This window comes from Polypterus senegalus, chromosome 18, assembly GCF_016835505.1.
Source record: "Polypterus senegalus isolate Bchr_013 chromosome 18, ASM1683550v1, whole genome shotgun sequence".
In the NCBI taxonomy this organism is placed as follows: domain Eukaryota; kingdom Metazoa; phylum Chordata; class Cladistia; order Polypteriformes; family Polypteridae; genus Polypterus; species Polypterus senegalus.
Window position 1 is genome coordinate 79,691,587 of NC_053171.1, and position 21,483 is coordinate 79,713,069.

General features: G+C 36.9%; 1 protein-coding gene across 3 annotated transcripts in view; it reads left to right on the forward strand.

Moving 5' to 3' along the window:
- The window catches only part of daam1a (dishevelled associated activator of morphogenesis 1a), a 305,416-nt gene that overhangs the window by 114,207 nt on the left and 169,726 nt on the right, over nt 1-21,483 (forward strand). The window lies entirely within an intron of this gene.

Below are 21,483 nucleotides of genomic sequence, written 5' to 3' on the forward strand. Positions count from 1 at the left end.
TATTAGGAATAGGGTAAATACTTTTTTCTAACTGAGAGGTTTATACATCATAGTAGTTTAGTGTGTGTGAGTGGACCCTGTGATGTACTATATCTAGAGTTGGTTCTTGCCTGGCATCCAATGCTGCTGAAACAGGCTATGACCTCCCCTGACCATAAATTTGAGCAAAGGGGTTTAATGATATTATGTTATATACAGAGAGTGAATGGCCTCACAAAATTGGCTGCAAGTTTCATATTAAATCCTTTTAAGTAGCTGTCTGAGTCAGTTGTCTGTTCCGTATCTTCTGCGTTATGCGCCTCCTTAGTTTGCTACACTGCACAATGTATTCAGTTGTTGAAGCAATATTAAGCCATAATTGGTTGTGTGGGGGTTGAAGTCTCACTCATGTTGAAATATCAACGGGAGTAGGGTTTTGTGTGCCCCCGTAAAGTCAACAGTTGCATCAAAATAATTTGTGATGTCTCAATTACGTCAAAGCAATAAGGTGTTTGTGGTGTCCAGGGGGTCTCGATTGCATTGCAGCCTGTGGTTTCATTTTGTTAAGCCTACAGATTGGATGTTTTTCCACATTCACAGTAGTATTGGGGGACTGGGGGTTGTTGCAAGATTGAAAGGGCAGGTGAAGTACACCAAAAATTGTACCATTTTAAAAGTCGGCTTTTTTGGTACTTTTCCAGTACTGGCATACCATGCAACCTTAGTCTTTATAAAAGCACTAGCCAACCTGCGGCGTACCATATGCCGCATAATCAGGCCGGTTTTTTAATGATTTTTAAGCACAGGGAGAAAATTAACATTTGAAAAATCGGTAATGTAATAAATCAGCAAGAAAAGCAACATTGTAACAATGCACGGAACGAACCAACACACAATCGTCCGTGACTGAAAACTGGCGGACCGCCATTGCTCATGTGCTCACCTCCAACTCGTCACTTGAGTCGTTGTCGTCTTTGCACAGCCCAGATGCACCTGTGACTCACGTCTTCCATGTTCCTGCAGGAGCATCTAAGAAGACGCGTGTTTGTCGCGGATGCGAATTGCTGCATGTAGCGTGTAAAACAGTTTGCTATGGTGCACGCGGTCGTGCGTCGTAACCGAAAACTCGGCTTTTAAAGATTGCTTACTTCATTGTGTTTCAACCTCAGTTGTAAAGGATTGTTTTAAGGATCCCATGGCATACCCGTCGCAAACCGTTTTACACGCTGCATATGGCGATTCACCTCCGGCGTGGCTCCTTCCTGCGTGCGCCATAGGTGTCTTACTTGTCGGCGGCTTAGTGAATCCACGCCGTGCTTTCCATGGGTGTCTTGCCTTAGTGAATTATATATATAGATTGTTGGAACAAAGTGTATTGCTACACACTCTGAAGCATTATTTGTATTTTAATAAAAAAACCTGAAAAACAGAATTGTTCAGACACTTTTGAGTGGAAGGGTATGTACACAGTATGCAGTGCCTTAAAAAAGTGTTCATCCCAAACGCCATTTTTCACATAAGCGATTGTCACAACCATTTAGGTTTGAATAGGAATTCTTATTTATACAAGGTGAGACATAAAAATAACTGGATTGGTAAAAAAATATATATTTATTGATGAATTATAGCATTCTAACATGGTCACCTTCTGTATACTACCCCTCCTGATCTCTACACCACTCCATTTGTATCTCCCATTGATTGAAACAGAGCTGGAAGTCTTCTTGCTTTGAGGCTCTTCATTAGTCTTGCTGTTTTGTCTTCACTTTATCCATTGAAGAAAAATGTGTTCCCTTCAGGTCACTTTTGATTTTTTGGGAACAAGTAAAAATCACAGGGAGCTAAATCGGGCGAATAGGGAGGATGATCAAGGACAGGAATGTTTTTGTCAGTCAAAAACTGCTTTACAGAAAAAGCTTTGTTTGCGGGAGCGTTGTCTTATCTCGCTGTTCGATTTTTTTTCACCCGACATTGGCGCAGCGACTTGTGTAGCCATTGTTGTGAAAATACTGACTGGGCTATTCACACGATATACCTAGTCGGTCGGCGGTTTGAGAAGGTGTGTAGGAGGGAATCTAGTTCTATGATTCATGTCCGGCCGACCTTCAGACGGTTTTTCAGACCTCCAGACAGTTTTTCAAGAAAGCCCCAAGCCCAGTTTGGTTATTTTTGTGTCACACCTCGTATAACAAATCACTCTGCCTAAATAAAGAAGAATATTATAGATAATTGAAAATTAAATTCCAAAACTGAAATGTCAACAATTTAGCAGTTTAGTATTTGGTTGAGCCACCTTTCAGTGTTTGAAGCAAGTGGTCTTTTTGGATAAGTCAAAGTTAATTTTGCATAATGTGATGGAGCACGATTTGCTCATCCCTCAGTTGCTCAAGTTGTGCCAGGTTATTTTGGGAGCTGCAGGTTATCAGATATTTTTAGGATGATTCAGTGGGGTTAAGGTCTCTGACTGGGCCATTCAAAGACATCACTTTTCTTCATTTTAAGCAACTCCATTGTTGCTTTGGCAGTTTTCTTTGGCTCATTGTCCTGCTGGGAAAACAAACATCCTCTCCCTGTTGAACTTTTCTGCCAGAGGGAAGCAAGTTTTCCTACAGGACCAGTCTCTATTGTGCAGCATTCATTTTCCCATCAGTCTTGACCAGATTGCCAATCCCAGCTGCTGAAAAGCCTTACCACATCATATTACCACCATTTCCATAAGGATTGTTGCTACGTGGCTTAATGTTCAGCATTTGATTTGTGCCTCATGTACCCGCTTAGCATTCAAGTCAAAGAGTCCCACTTTAGCCTTTTTAGACCACAAGATTTACTAGATCTTACTAGTGACACATTGCAACTTCTTTATGGATAGGTATATGTAAATATATTTTCCCCTAACCACAGCTTCTTCTTTGCTATTCTTCCTAAAGGTCCTTTTTGTGATTGTGGAACTGTGAACATCCTCTCCATTCGCAGTCACTGAATTCTGCAAGCCTTTGGTCTTGTTCTCTTTTCCAGATCTGTGCTTCCCGGACTTGTTTTTAATGCTATTTCGATTTACTTTGTGGAAAATATCATCCAAACATTTTGATCTTAAAGAGAGAGAGGAGCTTTATTCTCAAAAATGAATTTATCCAGCTGTTTCCTACACAGGTGGAGACCATCACCCTGTTGGGTGAACTGGTCAGGTGATACTCTGCTCCTGAGCAAGGTTATCCTTACACTTATACAGGGCATGAAGGCTTATAAATCTCACAATTAAAATTTTTCATTTTTAGCAAATTGTTGAAAGATTTTCAATTCACTTTTTTTTATTTGGCATGATGTACACTGTTGTGTGGGTTAGCTGAAAAAATTCCTACTTTATTGTACATTTTCAGTCTGAGACAAAAACAGTTTTGGGTGCTAATATACAGTATATACATAATAATGTAATTATGCATACTGTATATATTACACCTAGTTTGTTTGTAAAGTCCAAATTACTTTGTAGGTCAAGTGCATTCTGGAGAGGATAATCCTGAAGGGAGCAAACAACATTTTCATAGCAAATGGCTGAATCCCGTCCATCATTTTCAACAGTACATCCATTCCAAGACAGTCTGAATAGCACTATAAATGGCAAAGGGAAAGAGAATCATAGTCAATGAATACAGTTACAATGATTGGTTAAAAAGCAGCATATGAAAGCAATTGCACCAGCCACTCAAACGAGGTTGTGTAAAAAGAGGACAAGCTAATTTTACTTTACAGATGCCAAAATGTGTATTATCAGCTTTTTCCTTTGCCACAGTGGTCTTGCTTACAAATCACTATTAGAATTTTCCATTGCAAATATTTGCTAAACAAATTTAGTGAAGCACTAACTATTGAAATAATACTGTGATGTCTGATTATACACTGTGCTTTCAAATCATTATGCTTCCTGCTAAGGAGGATGACGATAAATTGTGCACCCATTTCTCATCTTTGAACTATCTACCAAAGTAAAGAACTTGTCCTACATAAACTTCATTTTACATCAGGGATGTATGAGAAGATCATTCTTGAATGTTCTAGTTCTGTCCAAAGAGAGTCATTGTTGTGGCAGCACGGCGGCTCTCATTAAATTAGAGACTGTCCTTTTTATGCGTTTCCCTTTTGGGTAGCCATGCGAAACATGAACCAGCCTTGCATCATGTCATTTTTTTAATTATACACTTGGCAAAGTTGTGTCCCACTTAAGCCAGGCATAATGCACTAGCCATTGGGGGTAAAAGAAAAGCTGCATTTTACTTTATAGTCTGCAGCTCTTTTTTATAACACTGGGTCAGTTTTCTTTAAAAGCTTTTTACATCCTCTTAATAGATGGCTGTGAGAGTATGCCAAGAATGGAATTTATTTGATTTATTGCTTGTTTTTATAGATGAAGTAACACAAGCCATTATTCTTCATTTGGCAGTGTAGTCTATTGCAGGCTATTGGCCTGTGTGGTAGACATTGCATGTGTGAGTGTTCTCTTGTTGCTCTGTGCAAGTCCGTCCCTTAAGTTCATAAGCATGTCCTTTGGTACTTACAAGTCCATTTGAATACTGTGGTTTTGAATACCCAAATCATGTAGTCAGACAGTTCCTGTGATGGCCTTCTCTGTTTGGTGTGGTCTGTGTTTTATGCCAGTGACCTTCTTATGTTTCGCGACTTTTTCAGTGTTTGTTTGTTTGAGATGTATAGTTTAAGTTGAAAGGATGTTAAAGTCATTGTTTCCCAAAGGTCACATTCTGTTACTGTTTTGGTTAAAACTTCTGTATGTGTTCTGTATGTAATTTTGCTTGTGAGTTGTATATTTAGTTGATCTATCACTTGGACTGAATTCTCTTATTCTCACTGTTCTTCTTTCTAGACACTAGAAAGGTTGATTTAGGCTTCAGGTATTTCAAGTCACACGTATCCTTGTGGTGAGGGGTTTTATAAGGATCTAGGCAAGAGCAGCAAGTTCTTGGTATGAAGTCTAATAGCAATCATGTGTTTACTAATTTTTCTTTCTTTAATTCCTTCTGCGTATTAAGTTAGATACTGGCAATATTTCAGCAAGTAGATTACCATTCATCTTGCAGAGACAACTATTTCCAATATTTTTAGCATTTGGTATGACTATAAATAAATCTCAAGCAACAAGTTTTAACCGTGTTGGAATATACCCGTGGACAAATATTGAGCAAAGTGAGCTCTTATGGAGGGGTTGGGTCGCCATTGGTGACCCCATGTGTGTGTCTGTGTGTATATATTTATGTATATGTGTGCATGTGTATGTATGTACAGTATATATATATATATATATATATATATACTGTGTATATATATATATATATATATATATATATATATATATATATATATATATATATATATATATATATATACATTCTTAGTTTTCATCCTCTTCTTTCTTTGCACGTTTATCATTCATTTGCTCAGAGGTTGATGTGCTTGCTGCTTCCTGAGCAGCTCTTCTTTTCTCCACCCTAGCGGCCTGCTGCTTCTCTTCTTCCATCGCCATCTTTTCACATTAAAACTGATTAAGTAAGCGTTTGTGATGCAATTAGTACGTTTTTCTTAATTTTTCACTTAAGCTGGCACTTAAGTATTCAATCTGGCTCAAGAATTATTTAAGATATGAAGAGGTAGGGGAAGGGACCGCGAAGGTGGTAGGCAATGAGAAGGGTGCATGTACGCATGCGCTGCACGGCTGCCTTGCTGCGCGTTGCCGAGAGTTGATTCTACAATGAAATAAAATAAAAAGAGTAATAAAAATCATTACCCTGAAAATGGATAGTAGACATCACATAGTATATGTATACCAAATTTCAGGTCAATAGGTGAAACGGTTTGCGAGCTACAGGTGATTTAAGATTCTGGACAGACAAACGAACAGCCATGGTAGCATATTATTTACAGTAAGAAGATTATGTGTGTGTGTGTGTGTGTGTGTGTGTGTGTGTGTGTGTTTTCTTTCCCTGTCAGCAAATCTGTGTACCAGTGCTACTGTGCTGTGAAAAGGACCTGAAGTCCAATTTCATGGTCAAGGTAGCCTGCATATCCAGTTCATGAGTCACGTTATATGTGTCGTGGTGTAAACTCTCGGGTGAAGTCAAGATCAAGATTCCAGGCCCAGATGGATGGATGGAACCTCGGTATACGTCCTTAATCCGTTCCAGATCCTTTGACTTATAAATATATATTTTTCCCATATGAAATAAAAGGAAAATGATTAATCCGTTCCCATGAAAAAAAATCCTATTATTATTGGCATATTATACATTGATGGGGTTGTATAAAATAATTTAAACACTGCTTAATACTAAAATACATAAATACAAAAGCAATTAGATTAAATGAAAATTTAACCTCACTTTTTAATAACGTCTTTGTTCTTCACAATTGTAGATACCGTCGTTCTCAGCATATGGTATGTATCAGCCATGACCCGGATATTAATGCCACCTTCATACTTTTCAACAATCAATTCAAATTTATGTGAAAAAACAAAAAATCACATGAAAATTCACAGAGAGTTATACCGCGGGTTGTTCACTGAATGCTAGCAATTGCCGTACTGACGCTCGTAGGCAGTCGTGGCTTTGTTTCGAGAGAGGTGAACAAGGGTAGCGCGTGGTGTTCTAGCACACGAGTCGTATTCCAAACAAAGGTCGTATACCAAGCAAAATTTTTTGTATCCAAACAGGACGTATACCAAGTTGGACTTATTCCAAAGCAGACGTATACCGAGGTACCACTGTATATATATCTATATCTATTTCATTTAATTTGATTATTCAGAATTTGCATATTTTTAATGTTTTAACTTATTATTTAGGGCCTTTAATTGTTTTTTTTACCTAATATTATGTGTATTTGCTGTTTAACATTATTGAAATGGACTTTGTTCAGGGTCTGGGAACAGATGAATTCATTTTCCATTATTTCTAATGGTAAAAATTGATTCAGACTTCAAACAATTTGTAGTGCAAATGGCCTCCTGAAATGAATTCAGTGCGAAGTACAAGGCACCATTCTATGTATATGTGTGTATCTCTCTCTATATATATCTATATACTGTGTATATATATAGATAGATAAAATCATTTTGCTAGTTTGTGGACATTCGTTATATTTTGTTTGTGTTTACTAGTCAGTCTGCAACTTTTATGTTTGAGGCGAATTGTTAGCATTATTGCCTCACAGCTTAGGTCATAATTTTGGCCAAAATAATGAGCCAACCATTATTGGCAGATGCTTCAGTAGCCCTCAGTAACAATTGAAACACCATTTCATCATTATAAGCCAACTATTCAGTTTCTCCTTCCTTTTTGACTTGCAAACATTTCTGTGATTCTGAACTCCTTGGGGTTTGCTTATCACTATTAGCCACTAGGCATTCATGCATGGCCATGAAAAACTGATTAATCAAATACTTTTTTTTTTTTTTTTTAAAAAGCCAACTACTTAAGTGTTTTTAAAAGAAAAAAGGAAAAGTGAAAGAAGAACAATGACATATCAGTTATCAGAGATATTAGTTAATATAACACAGAAGCAGAAAAGTAAACTTTGAACTTTAAGATTCAAAATTCCAAAGTAGGTGGATCATCTCTTAATCTGCTTATTCCATTTCAGGGAGTTAGTCGATTACTGGGCACTCTCACTCATACTGGTCCCATTGTTAGTTACCAATAAAAGTTTTGGCAATGTGGAAGGCTCCAAAAATGACTATATTCACTGGAAATTACACACATGCACACACTTAAGAAAACTTTTAGAGTGTCACGTACAACCACACCTCTTGAAGACACCTATAACGCTTATGTTGCTGCTGTTAAGTTGCAAAAATTAAAAAATTAAAAAGACATATATAAATGACATGATACATTTTAAAAGTCTCACATACCATCTTTTGTGTCGTCTTTTTTTTTTTTGCAACTTCACTTCGGCAACATAATGTATAGCGCTGTATTTGAGCCACTGAGAAATAAATAAAAGACACGGTGAAAACATGTATGTGATTAAAGTGGAAATTTCGGCTTTAATCTCGAAATGTCCACTTTAACCTCGTAGTTTACTTTATTATTAAAGCAGACCATCGTAAATGTCATCCCAGTTTTTAATCGCTACGAGCTTCTTGGACCTGACAGCAGGTAAAGTAAAAAAAAAAAATAGACGGCACAAAAGATGGTATGTGAGACTTTTAAAATGTATCGTGTCATTACGATCGGGAATATGCGACGCTTGAATATAAAAGCATCACGAATGCATCTGTATGTCGGCATTTTGCTTCACCACTGTGAACCATTCATCAAACAGCAAAGCGCGCACATCGATCCCCGATGGATCTCCGTAGAGGCTTGCTGTCACATGTAGATAGTAAACAGAGACTCTGACGTAACGTTCCGACTTTTAGCACACTGCGCCCCCTGACTTTTTACTGCTACTGCAACTCGCATACGCGTTGCGTTAATTTCTGAGGACCTGCTCAGAGGACGCGTGAAATGAATGCTGGGAACGCGTGGCAGCCATGATGTACTGTATATATATATATATATATATATATATATATATATATATATATATATTCAAACTTGAGCAGTGCTACCTTCATTTGTGTTAATTTGCTTAACAGATTGTGTTAAAAGTAAGAAGAAATGGAAACTGTTAGAATTTTTAAATGGGGGAGAAGTTGAGAAAATACACAGTAATTAAAGTTCTTTCAGAGATGCTGGAGATGTGCTGTGTGAAACCATTTGGCAGACATTATGAACTGGTTTAGTGCTTTGTAATAAATTTACCAAAATAAGCCTAAAGCTCTGTGTCTCTGATATGATTACACAATTTGATATAATGCTAGGAGCAAAGAAATTAATTTGAAAACTTAATTTAAAGTTGTTTTCTGGTGAGTAAAGATAAAATCCTTGGTGGTCTGTTAGCGATTACTTTAGGTTGGAAATGCAAGTATGATGTGTTTCATTCTGTGATGTCTATCTGATTGCTGATGCATGTTGTTGCATGCACATACCTCTCTTCAGAATTTTTTTAGTGCATTTTATTATTTTGGAACATTTAAACCACAGACAAAGATATGCAGCTAGTGCTACACATAATATATTAAACTGGCATGTACCTTTTATGATGGTTATAGCATTCATAGTAGTAGTATTGCCACTTGTACAGACTATAGTGAAATTGTAATCAGGGTGTCTTCCTTAGAAAAGTTGTTCTGACATTCTCCTGACCTGCTACAGTAATAAATTAAGCAAACAGTCTTTGGAGGTAAATGTAAAGGTTTATACTGTATTTGGTACAATTGTATCAGTAGAAATTTAGCAGCAGTGCACTTTAAGCATTGGGCAGATCTCATGCAAGACATATAATTTATTATTGGTGAGAAAGGCCCAACATTTGAGTGGTGCCAGTTTATATAAAAAAAAAAAGAGGGTGGCACAGTGGGTATTGCTACCATTTCAAAGAGTCAGTATCCTAGTCTTGAATCTGCACTATATGGCTATCAGGCCTTATTAAATATTTTCCCCCTTTCTTTGGGGTGGACTGGCTTTCTGACTTCCCACCTTGTACACTTTTGCTGTTCTTCATCAATGGCACACAAGACTATTCCTTTTTAAAGCTAATTTTCCATTATTTTTATCTCCTTCAGATAAGGCACATAGTGTTGTCGTGATCACTTTACAGTTCTTTTTCTTTGGATAATACAACCACAGTAGTTGAAAACAACTGAAATTTGTGCTATTTCTGTATTGTCTTTTATTTTATCATTTTGGGATGGTAGTGTGGTGCTTCTTGGCAGGACTTGGACCCTGATTCTGTTCTTGGGCAGCCTTCTGTTTGAAGTTAACATGATTTCTACAGTGTTGCTGTGTTCCTGTTTGGTTGATTAGTAGTTCAGATAAAGTTATAATTTTTCCTGTGGTAAGTTAACATCCCCTATATGAATTCTTTTTGTTTCTCTGATATCGGCTCTGAAAAATAAATAGTAAAAAAAAAAATCTTTCCATCTTCCAAACTGTGTTTTGTTTCAAACAATTGTAGTAAATGCTCTCAAACTGTTTTTGAAAATGGTACATATAAGCCAGTAGAATTATGTTAAAGGGTCCTTGGATTTTTTTTTTCCTGTTATGGAAATATGGGATCAAAGAAGAGAAAAGTATGTACGGTGCGGCAGTCCTTTGTTTAAAAAGAAAGCTGCAGTTTGAGTAATATTTGAATGATGGAGCATGGACTGTTGTTTGACAGCTAATCCCAAGAAGCTTCACGTTCTCCCCGTGGTGTGAATGTCAGTCATTGCACTACACACCTGCAGTCGTTTGATTTAATGTCTTTATTAATATGGAACAGGTCACCTTTTTGTTTTCTCTTGTTCTTTGCTCTTCCAACCTAGAGAGGAAATGATGGAAAATGCATTAATTATACATGGATGAAGTCTTCCTGGAACATAACTATTTAAAAGCTTTTCTTATTCACTATAAACGTGCATTTCTCACTTTCAAATGTCACCACTCCCTTTATTGTTGTATTTCGGTAAAACACTGCATCAGTGTGTACAAAGGTCATCTAATATTGTGGTGATATTTTTTATTGTCTTGTTTGTATTTTTTTTTTTTAAGGAAACAGCTGTCTGCCTTTCATTTTTATCATGTGTGACTCCAGATGAAAGAGAGACGAACTGTAGCAGTGATACGGGAGGCTTGCCAGGAAGCACTTTCAAGTGATAATAAAGAATCTGTTACAGGAATGTTGTCTAAGGCTTCCATGAAGGTGTGGAGTACTGAGAAGTAATAGAGTAGGCTGATTAAAAAAGGAATGTAGAGGGAAATATTTTGGGGGCTGCAGACGTTAAACCTGATAAAGAAATAGATTATGCTGCAGGTCTGTCAGTGGAATTCTGGGATTGAATAGAAGAAAAAACAGAATTTGTTTAGCATGACGGTGATCGTACATTTCTGTTGCTGCTGTCTGTTTTTAATATTGCTTCAGTATTTTCTGCTGAAGCGCAATCTGTATTTCATACTTCTAATATATATTATCTACACTCATCCACATTCTAGGTGCTGAACACATTTCTTACAGATTTTGAGTTGTGCTGACGCAGTAGCATGGTGTATTTCCTTGTAGACGTTTTGGCCTTGTATCTCTTATCCTACTTCATCCTAAAGGGTTTCTGGTTGCTTTAGATCTGGTGTCATCAGAGGAAAGTGAAGCCATCGTTATCTTAATGAAACCCGCTTGAGATGATATGCGCTTTAGGACATGGCACATTATCCAGCTTGCAGCATTCATCAGTTAAAGGGTTAGACTGTGACCATAAGGGAATACACATGGTCAGCCATTGGTGAGCCATTGCTGACAGTAGTTGAACTGTGTGGTTTTCTGCTGCTGTAGTCCATCTGATTCAAGGTTTGAGGAGTCAGGAATTCAATGGTACTCTTCTCCACACCACAAATGTGAAGAGCGGATATTTGAGTGTTTGTGACCTCCTTGTTGGCCTGAGTGGGTTTGGCTATTCTTGCCTGGATTCTCTCGTTGACAGCATGTTTTCTCCCACACAACCCTGACTTGCTTTTTAATTTTGTTTGTCGTAGTATGCTTTGTAAACACTAGAGACTATTTACTTGAATATCCAAGAAGACAAGCTGTTGCTGAGATGCTTGAACCACTGTATATAGCCCCAGGAGTCCTGCTATGTCATTTTAATATTTGGTCAACCAAGTACACCTTTGACCATGACTGCATACTGACTTTGTCACATGATTTGCAGTTCGGAGTATTTGCATTGATGAACATTACAGCATGTTTGTCATGTAACAGGTAAGGATGGAGAAATTGGCAATGTGTAGAGCAGATCATTTTCACTGCCTGCAGCATTGAATCAATGCTGAATATGTTTTTATTAAAATGCACAAATTGCCTCTGTTCTGTTGAGCAACATAAAAATTCACTGTTCCAAGCAGCAACGTGTGTGTTCACTCCAAGGATTGCTTTGAATGGCAACAGAAGACTGGATATGTTTTATTACAATTGCCCACAAGTAGATTCCTATTATAGGGCAGTTCTCCAAAGAGCTTATTAGTTTAAGGTGATTGGCCACAACATTTTCAAGTTTGTTAGGTAATTAGAGCCAGTCATTTGCTCGTCTAGCTTCTGATTCTCTGCTAATTTTACTGGGTGTTGTCTTTGTCTTTTTCTTTTTCCTTACTTTCTGTTGGAATGAAGGAAGTATGTTTCAGTACCAAGTGTAAAAAGCCTTTCTGGCACACTTCTCATGTTCAGTGTATGGCTGAAGTTAATATTTTTTCTGTGTCACCCTGATCTTGTTTTGAATTACAGCAAGGCATGATTTCCTAGACACAGCATATTAAACTCGGTTTAAATTGTCTCCATTTGGTATGTTGCGTCTGCTTCAGTCCGTATCCTTGTGAACATTGTATCAAGTGAATTAGTGTTCATGGGGATTATCTAGAAAAATAAAACGTTTCTTGTTTCCTGATATTTTAATACATCCTTGTTGATAATTGTGCCAGGGAGTAGTGATGTGTTGCATGTTGGTCAGAGGTGCAAACAAGAATTCTACTGCATTCACACTGATCCACACTAGACAAGAGTTAAAGAGGAAACTGTCCAAATGCAAGAATTCTTTGTTGATTATTTTTCCTGCTTGTACTTTGTAAATTTTCAGTGCCAACAATCATATCATCGGTCCCTTACTGCTCCAGATTTGCACTTGTATTTTAAGTTCCACTTTTGTGGGCTGCATGTTTTTGTGATATTACTGGTGTGGATGAAAGGTGAAAATGGAGACTTATGTCTGTATTTAAAAACAAAAATCAAATAGTGTGGCCGTAGCCTTAGTAAGAAGTCTCCTTGTCCACCCTATGTTGCTGGCCACTGTGATTCTCATTGATGTTATGGCAATAAGGTATGTGTTATACACAACATCAGTTGCATGGAATGTAATTTAGTGAATCTCATGGTCTCCCATAGACTTTCTTGTATACTCAGATATGGGGATGGATATTTGAAGAGTTAACCACAAGACTATGATGATATTTTTATATTATGTACAATGAACAACCATCAACAACAAGTCAAATCAAATAAATAATATATTGAACAATTATTATAAAAGTAAAATTGAATAAATTGGACTCTGCAGCTGCATGAATAAAAAAAAGTACCAATTCCGGTTAGCAGAAATAGCTCACAAATTGACAGAAATCTGTTTTGTACTTAATACTTGTATGTAAAATTTGGTTGACCTAAGTACTAGGGTGTTGTACTGTGTTAGCCATTATGAATGTAGAGAAAAGCCAAGCAAAATGACACCTTTTATTGGCTAACTAAAAAGATTACAATATACAAGCTTTCGAGGCAACTCCGGCCCCTTCTTCAGGCAAGATGTTTGCAAGTGTACTCAAGTTATCGTGTTTATATACGCACACGCACACACAGACAGACATAATTTCAAAAACGTTATTTTTCAGACTCAAGGAAGGTCTAAAACATCGAGATTCATTAACATCTCGAAATCGAATTTTTGGACGATTACAATACTTTCCCTACGAGAAAGTAAATCGGACTCTCGGAGGTCTAAAACGTCAAAATTCATTAAAATCTCGAGGTCAGATATTTGGACGATTACAATACTTCCCCTATACTTTGTATATGAGAAAGTAAAAAGAAAAAGGGGGGAAAAAAAGCATCCTTCATTCCACAATATTCTCAAAACAAACAATTTAATGCAAACAATCTCAGACTTCTTCATCAGATTATTGTGGAAGGCTCCTTGGTTCAAGCAGTTACATTCATGCGACTCTCAACTTGTGAGTAAGTAATTTTATGATTTCTGGTAGTTCTGCTCTAACTGTTGTCCTCATCAGAATATTGCTATTGTAAATCATAACTAGAGTTAAAACACTTCAGTAGCGGACACTTTTAAAAAAAATAAAATTCTCTTTTCCTGGGACACTTGCTTTCGATTAGATGCTAATGTGATTGTGGAGGCCTGTGATACACATACTGATAAAGACCACCCCAAGCCTCTAGAGCACCCTGCCTGCTTAATTCTGTCTATCTGTCTTCCAAGAGGATTCTTTGATAATTGAATGTTTTAAGGGTTTTTTTTTTTTCCACAGCTTCAGTTGTACAGTAATAATAGCAGAACAGCAGGGTTCACCCCAGATTGGGATATTTACTTTGATAAGCGTAGTCTGCCCTACATTTGTCTTTTCAAATCATGCATATCATTTGATAGATGTTTGTTACATGCCTGCATTTTTATATTTTTGCACATTAAAATTTGTGGCTCGGAACATCCCTCTTCATGGTTTCCTTTAGATATGTACACACTGTAGCAGATTGTTTTTAAATTAATGTGAAGTCTGAATAATTATTAATAACCTAGCTGTTTTCTTATAAATCGCATTTTGGATGCTCCGGTCTTATGTCTGTGTACCTTGGGACAGCCTTTGGTACTTGGGCTACCCTAATTCAGTGTTACAATATGGGGAAAATTAGTGTTTGGAGTTGAGAAAAAGATCATATATTTATAATTTAATGTATATAGTTCTAGATATAAATATGAATGTCAAATATAGAAAAACAGGTACCATCTTTTTTATTTAATATGTAGCAGGTAAATGTGCACTCTTGTTGTATGTGTTTCTGTTTTATGTTACTTAATTTATTGTGAAAACATCTATAAAGCTGTTTTTAGGGTTGGGGGAGAGATGTACAAACAGGCACAGATTTGCTGATGAGTATGATGGATTATTATGGGATTTAACGATGAGATCACTGATCTCTACAGCTATATTTAAATCCCTTGTAATTTGTACTGGCGTCCTTCCCTGGTTTTCCAGGTGATTATCAGCTGCATGGCTTTCTTTGAAACCTCTCTGTAATCTCATTTTGACTGTGATCTGTGACTTTTGAGAGATGTCCTACAATGTTAAAGGAAAGCAGCTGCAGTGTTCTGCGGTTTTTGGTTTGTTTCTTTACTGCTTGAGCTAAAGAAAATGTGATTGAGATCTTTTGAAATGACTAGAAAGGAGACTTGCACCTATGCACTCAGGCAGAGAAGGCTGACAGGATGGCAGTATAATCAGCCGCCGTGACGAGATTTCAAGATGCCCCAAGTCCTCATAGTGGCTTTCTGTAGTTAAGAATGTGCTTTCATGTGCTGTGAACGTGTTCGGTAAGAAGCACCCAGCTGGATTTTCTAACTCGAGGTATGTCTGTGACTCATTCACAGCCCTATATATCAGAGGCAGCTGTATTTTATTTCTTTTGGATTTTGATCTGTAATCTGTTTTGGCAGTGGACCATTTTTGGTTGCTTTTTTATTGTGTTCTCCATTGATGGAAGCCCTGGTTTATAGAACAAAATATTTTCTGTGATATTTTACAAACCAGTTAGTATAATGCTTTAAAAATGGTGCAACCAATTAATACAAGATACAGTCACCAAGAAATGGACTAGGTACCAGATATGTGAATGATGACTGATTTTTGCATTCTACTACTTGTTACAGTATAAACTGCTTTTCACATTGAGTATAATTTCAAAGCAATTTACAAAATATACAATATAACAATGCGTATCAAACCATGTTAAAAAGATTTAAGGATCTGTAATCCACAGCTGTCATTTTTTATATCCCTGTGCAGATTTGTAACAAAATTATATCCATCATACCTTATCTGTACTTTCTTTTTTAATTCATTTTATGAAAATTACAAAAACATACCCATCTGTCCATTGTGAGTGGTACTTTATCGCCCTTTTTAAAAAGAATAAAACATGTTCAAAGGATGGAATAGTTTACCCTTTAAGTCTATATTTAGAGGGTGCCATGTGATAGTAATTTACAAAACAAATCTGTCTAACCTGGCACACATTTTTCCTGAATTCTACCTGAAATGTTTATGTTGGAATTAATTGGCTTTCTTATTTTGGGGAGATGTGCCATTTTTTATTTCGAAGTGTTACATGTAAAGGGAAAAGATGTTTAATTGTTCATATTTTTGTTCTGTGCTTGCGTTTTTAGAAATATATTCCCCGGTATGTTTGCTAAGAAAACTTCATATTTAAAACCTCCCACTTCTAACTAGTTGTGGTGAGTTTCCTGGATTTGGTTTATGTTCAATTGTTCTATTAGTGACACGTGAAAATGTGACAGCTACTTGAAAAGGTCCCTTTGCTTACAGGATGTTTTAAAGGTATCTAAATGTGAAACTTTGTGTTGTGTAGAGTTAAAAGCATGCTTACAGTATAGTACTCTTCACATTTGAATATGCTACTCTTCTACTTTGTATTGAGGAAGATAAAGACCTTGCAGACCATCTTCATTTTTTGATGAGATTGTTACTTATTAAAATGATAGGCCACTTACCGCTAATTTCTCATCACATAAATACTTTTCCATTGTTGTTTTCTGCTTTTCTATTTAAGAACTTGCACTTCAATTTAAAATATGAATTGAAAATAGAATATTAGAAGCAATTCTGATTGCAAGCCATACACTTTACCTGAAGTGTACCAAAGCATTTACTAAATAGCATCTTGAGGATTCACAAGTTGTGTGAAGTTAAGTGCTCTAAATTGATGTGCTGAAAATTTGAGTTTTTGTTCCCTCAAAGTCAGTGTTTCAGTACTGTAACCTCCAGGCTACACCAAGTGACGTCTAAATCCTTTTGTTCTTACTAATGGCCCATCAGCACTGATAACACGTCCCTAGTACCCTACCCTCAAGAAAAAAAAAAACGTTCATAGCCCAGCACAGCTTTAAATATTTTCTTGGCATACAGTGTATTGTTTGAATCTTTATTTTCACATTATATGTTAATGTACACGTCAGCTGAAAAGATGAAAAAAAAACTTGTTAGGGTTGCACTGCTGCTTGTCAGAAAATTCTTTCAATATTTATTAGTGAAACAGAAAGTAACACAGTTCAATCAGCTTGGGTATATGAAATTAAAATGAAGTCAATTTTTTTTTTATTTGTGTAGAAATAGTTTAAAAATGCACAACCCTACTCGCATATTTCTCTGAATACATGACTATTTGTAAATAGCAAGCAGCCATTGTGTTACTGCGTGTGCATTTCCCCCACATGGCTGTGTTTCATTATACACAAAGCAATAGGCACCTGGAGGAATGCTTTGACACCAGTAACTTTCCAAAAGAGGTGTAACTGAATCTTTTAAAGCAAAAAAGAACTTTTCAGTTAGCTGGAAACTTAAAATAATAAATTAAATAAAAACTTCTATTTTATTATATTTAAAAACTAGCAAAATACCCGTGCTTCGCAGCAGCAAAGTACTGCCTTAAAATTTTTATTAAGAAGAAAATTAAACCTTTTCAAACTGAGGGAAAATATACCAATAATTATTTGTTAAGGATCTCTTTGTATACCACATTGTGAGTTTGGCCCTCCGGTTGTAATATGACCAAGTTGTGCGCTGAGCTTACTCTTCAGCATGCAACGTACAGTTGGCCATGTGAACAGTAATCTTGTCTGAAATCTCACAGCTTGGATTGCTGCTGTCATAATCGGTTTGAGTTTCATGGTTTGTTTCAATTACGACAGTATTTGTAGGACTTGTGTTGAAGAGACATTCGGCATTTGTCAAGCGTTGTAAGTATACAACCAGTTTCATTGATAACTTCACATCCAGCTTTTGAGAGTTTAAACATTCATAAACATCAAAGTGTCCACTACTGAAATCGTCACCTGTGAATTGTAGATGTTTAAGAGGCATAGGCAGTTGTCGAAAGGTGTAAAATATTTGGCCATTTCGGCACACTTGAAAGCGACAACCGAACAATTCAGTGGCAGCCATCAACTCACATGCAGATCCATAGGTGAAGGGCTTAAGCATTTCACTCTTCTAGTGCTCCTGTGTAGTATAATTATCTCCTGTACTGTCATCAGTCCACACCTTGAACCTGTCCCAGTCATTCAATACATAAGACACTATGTTCCTCCAGATATCAAAAGTGAGCCTGATATGGCCATGCAATATGTAACAAAGAGAATGGAAAAGGTAGGTGCCATCTCCGGGCATGGAAACCACTCGGTAAGTGACAGTTCTTTGATCGATGGTGATCACCTCGATAGACATGTTAATGGGGGTACGGTTGGAATGATAAAGGAAATGGGTACCTGAACAATGTAAAGTAAGTCTAAAATACCTAAACAATAACTATAATCGTAATAAATGAACAATAAAACAGCGGAGAAGCCGTGGATTAAATAAAAAGGCTGTAGTTATCAGCAGGGAGACGTGAATCCTGTTGCGAAGCAAGGAAGGGAATGTAAAGACTTGAGCGACGGGCGGCCTTATATAGGCAGGTAGCCAACAATGTGGGAGGCGTTGGGATGGGGGACCCAACGGCGCCTCACACGGTGACCGAGCTGCAGGCTATGGACGTATATATGTACGTAAGTAGGATTCAGTTAGCGTTGGGAACCCGCGTACCAAATTTCTTGAAGCTGGGCCCATAAGTAACAAAGACCGTTGAAAGGTTCAATATGGCGGCCGACAGTGGCATCATACCACTGAAATAAGTACGTACATCGGTTTTGGTTAGCGCAGGGAAGCCACCTACCAAATTTCATGAAGATTGGGCCATGAATACGAAAGTTCAATATGGCGGACGTTGTTGACCGTTATGACCGTTACACGTAGAATTTCAAAATGAAACCTGCTTAACTTTTGTAAGTAAGCTGTAAGGAATGGGCCTGCCAAATTTCAGCTTTCTACCTACATGGGAAGGTGTAGAATTAGTGATGAGTCAGTGAGTGAGTGAGTCAGTGAGGGCTTTGCCTTTTATTAATATAGATTTGTACAAATTACAGCCTTATAAATTTCTCGGAATACTTCTGTAAACCAAGATCAGCATGATTATAAAACTGTTCACATCAGCAGTCCGCTCACATTTTTGTAGTCTCTGAGTGGCTCCCACACACAAAGTGGCATCATGTTCACTTTTATTTTGTCTCTGCAACTTTTCCGTGTCTGTCTCCTTGACTATCTCTTGTGTTACCATTCTCATTGGGGTAGCTGCTTCTGTCTCATTTTGTTTACAAGTTTGTACAGAGCAAGCTTCTGTTTTTGCCAAGTAGATTTATTAAATTGATGTGAAAACATTGGCAACAATTACTTTTCTGCCATTGCCCGTGAAAGGGTCAACAAGTCGTATTACCAAAGTTGCACGCTGTCTTTCCCTGGTTGGATTTTTTTCCAAATAGGGAATTGCTTAAGTGTGTATTTGTTATTTACGTCAGCAGCTATCCTTTATTTGATGCCAGACTTAGGTTTGCTAGACCTTGCACTGTGTGAATAGGCATCAACCGGAATAAATGTTCATTAATGGTTATGTTCTGCCCTTACTTAAAATGCATGATGCAATTCTGCACAGTGTATCATATATGTCTGATATAGCAGCAGAGATATCATTATACTAAGTGTACTGCCAGCCTCAATTTATTGTGGGGAAAGGAGAACACGTGAAATGGCACATTGTGAATATGAAGCAAGCCACAAGTGAAAACTTAGTGTCTCACTTTAGTGTGCAAGAGTTACAGCTTTCAGCCAAAGCACAAGTACTTGATATAAATGTAATTTATGGAGGGTTACAAAGATTTAAGGAATTTATATCTTGTTGAAGGTTTGAGGCCTTCTAGAAGCAGATGGCCTGGTGCCACAGGAGGCATTATTGTCCTCCAGGCATTCTATACAAAAAAGTCTGTAGGATCTCCAGGGTTTTCTAGCTGATGTTTTCACAGACATTGTGGACCTGACAATGTGTACAAATATGAAAATAAACCCTCTGCTTTATTTGCTTGAGATGCATGAAGATGCTGACACACATTTGAAATGGAACTTTGCGTGAATGAAACACTGTTCAGGAAAAAAAAAAACATATGAATTGAGTACTCTTTTATGTGTTCATGTGATTCAATACATTTTCCTCCCCCTTAATGGTGCCTCATGCATGGCCCAAGTGTCAGATTCCAGTTGCTTTCCAGCTTCAGCATCTGTGTGTCCGCAGTTTTGCAGATTTGTCTATTATTTTCTTCATCACACAGTGTTAAACAATGAGAGTGAATATAAGTTTGAAATTTTTGCAGTTCTGTTTCTAGTGTTAGCTTTGTTGAAGTATCAAAGATTTGAACATCTTTTTCTACAGCAAGAAAGACTAGGGTGATTGGCCATGAATAGTGAATCTTAAAATGTAGCTTTACAGTGCAAAGTTAGAGGATGAGAATATTGGTTAACACTGTTATAAAATTGAGGGGTTCAAATGAGCAACAACTTTAAAGAATGTACTTAAAGTAAAAAACACATGATTTTATATTTTGGAGTTGCTAGTTAAAATCCGAAACCTTATAAAAGTGTTGGAAAGTAAATGTGCCTGTCTGTCATGGCACCTGAGAGTGGTGATATGTTGTGTGTTCTTTAGACATGCAGTAAGAATTTCACTGTACATTGTACATGTGTCAGTACTTTTACACGCGGATTCTTTTGTGTATGTGACCGTGTCAAAATGACGTGTTGACGAATGAAAGATGCATGAGGCTGATCAGCATTTGCAGAAAATCCTTACTTAATTGGCCCCAACTGTGAAGTAACAGTCACCAGGAACTTTATGAAGAACTTGCATACTTCATTTTTTTAATTAGGTTATTTAGTAAAATATACTATAAAATATTATCATGCTATGTGACTAAGGTTTAGGATTTGTTAAATTCTAGATCAATATATGGAATTTCTCAGAATAACATGCAGAATTTTTCCTCATGTTTCCCTGTCTTGAGTCACAACCTTTGCTTTACTTCTTTTGCACTCCTTTCATTTTGTGTTTCTTTCAAAACACTCTCTAGGTATATGTCAGAGTATTTGTTCAGTTTTCAGTTTCATGACAGATGTGTGGAGTATTTAGCATCTGGAATTGGAGCTGCTTGTTAGAGCAAAAATCTTAAAACTTATGCTGTGCTTTATGGAGTGAATTTTTCTAAAATATCTTAGAGTAGTTCACTATACAGATGCTGCCATAGAAGTCTTTTTATTTTGTTCACCATAAGAATGTTCTGATGTATAGAAAGCTCTACAGTTATTCACACATGCAATGTATTTTGGAGTGTAGCCGACGTTCCGATTATTTTTTATCAAGATGTGGTTTTCTGATTTTTGTTGCTGTGTCATTCTAGATCCCATCTTTGCTTTATAGCATTTGTCTCAGAACTACTAATATGTGCTTTTGCCAATGTATATTCCTAATCAGTATGGAATAGGAATTGGTTTGTACTATATAAGTGGCAACACTCTGACCTTACAAGCTGTACACTTCTTGAAAAAGCCAATACCTGAAAAGCCACCTAATTGTGTGTTCTGGGACTACTCAAGGATTTTGATCATTTCAGAAAATCTTTTTCTACATTTGCTGCACAAATTATGGCTAAAA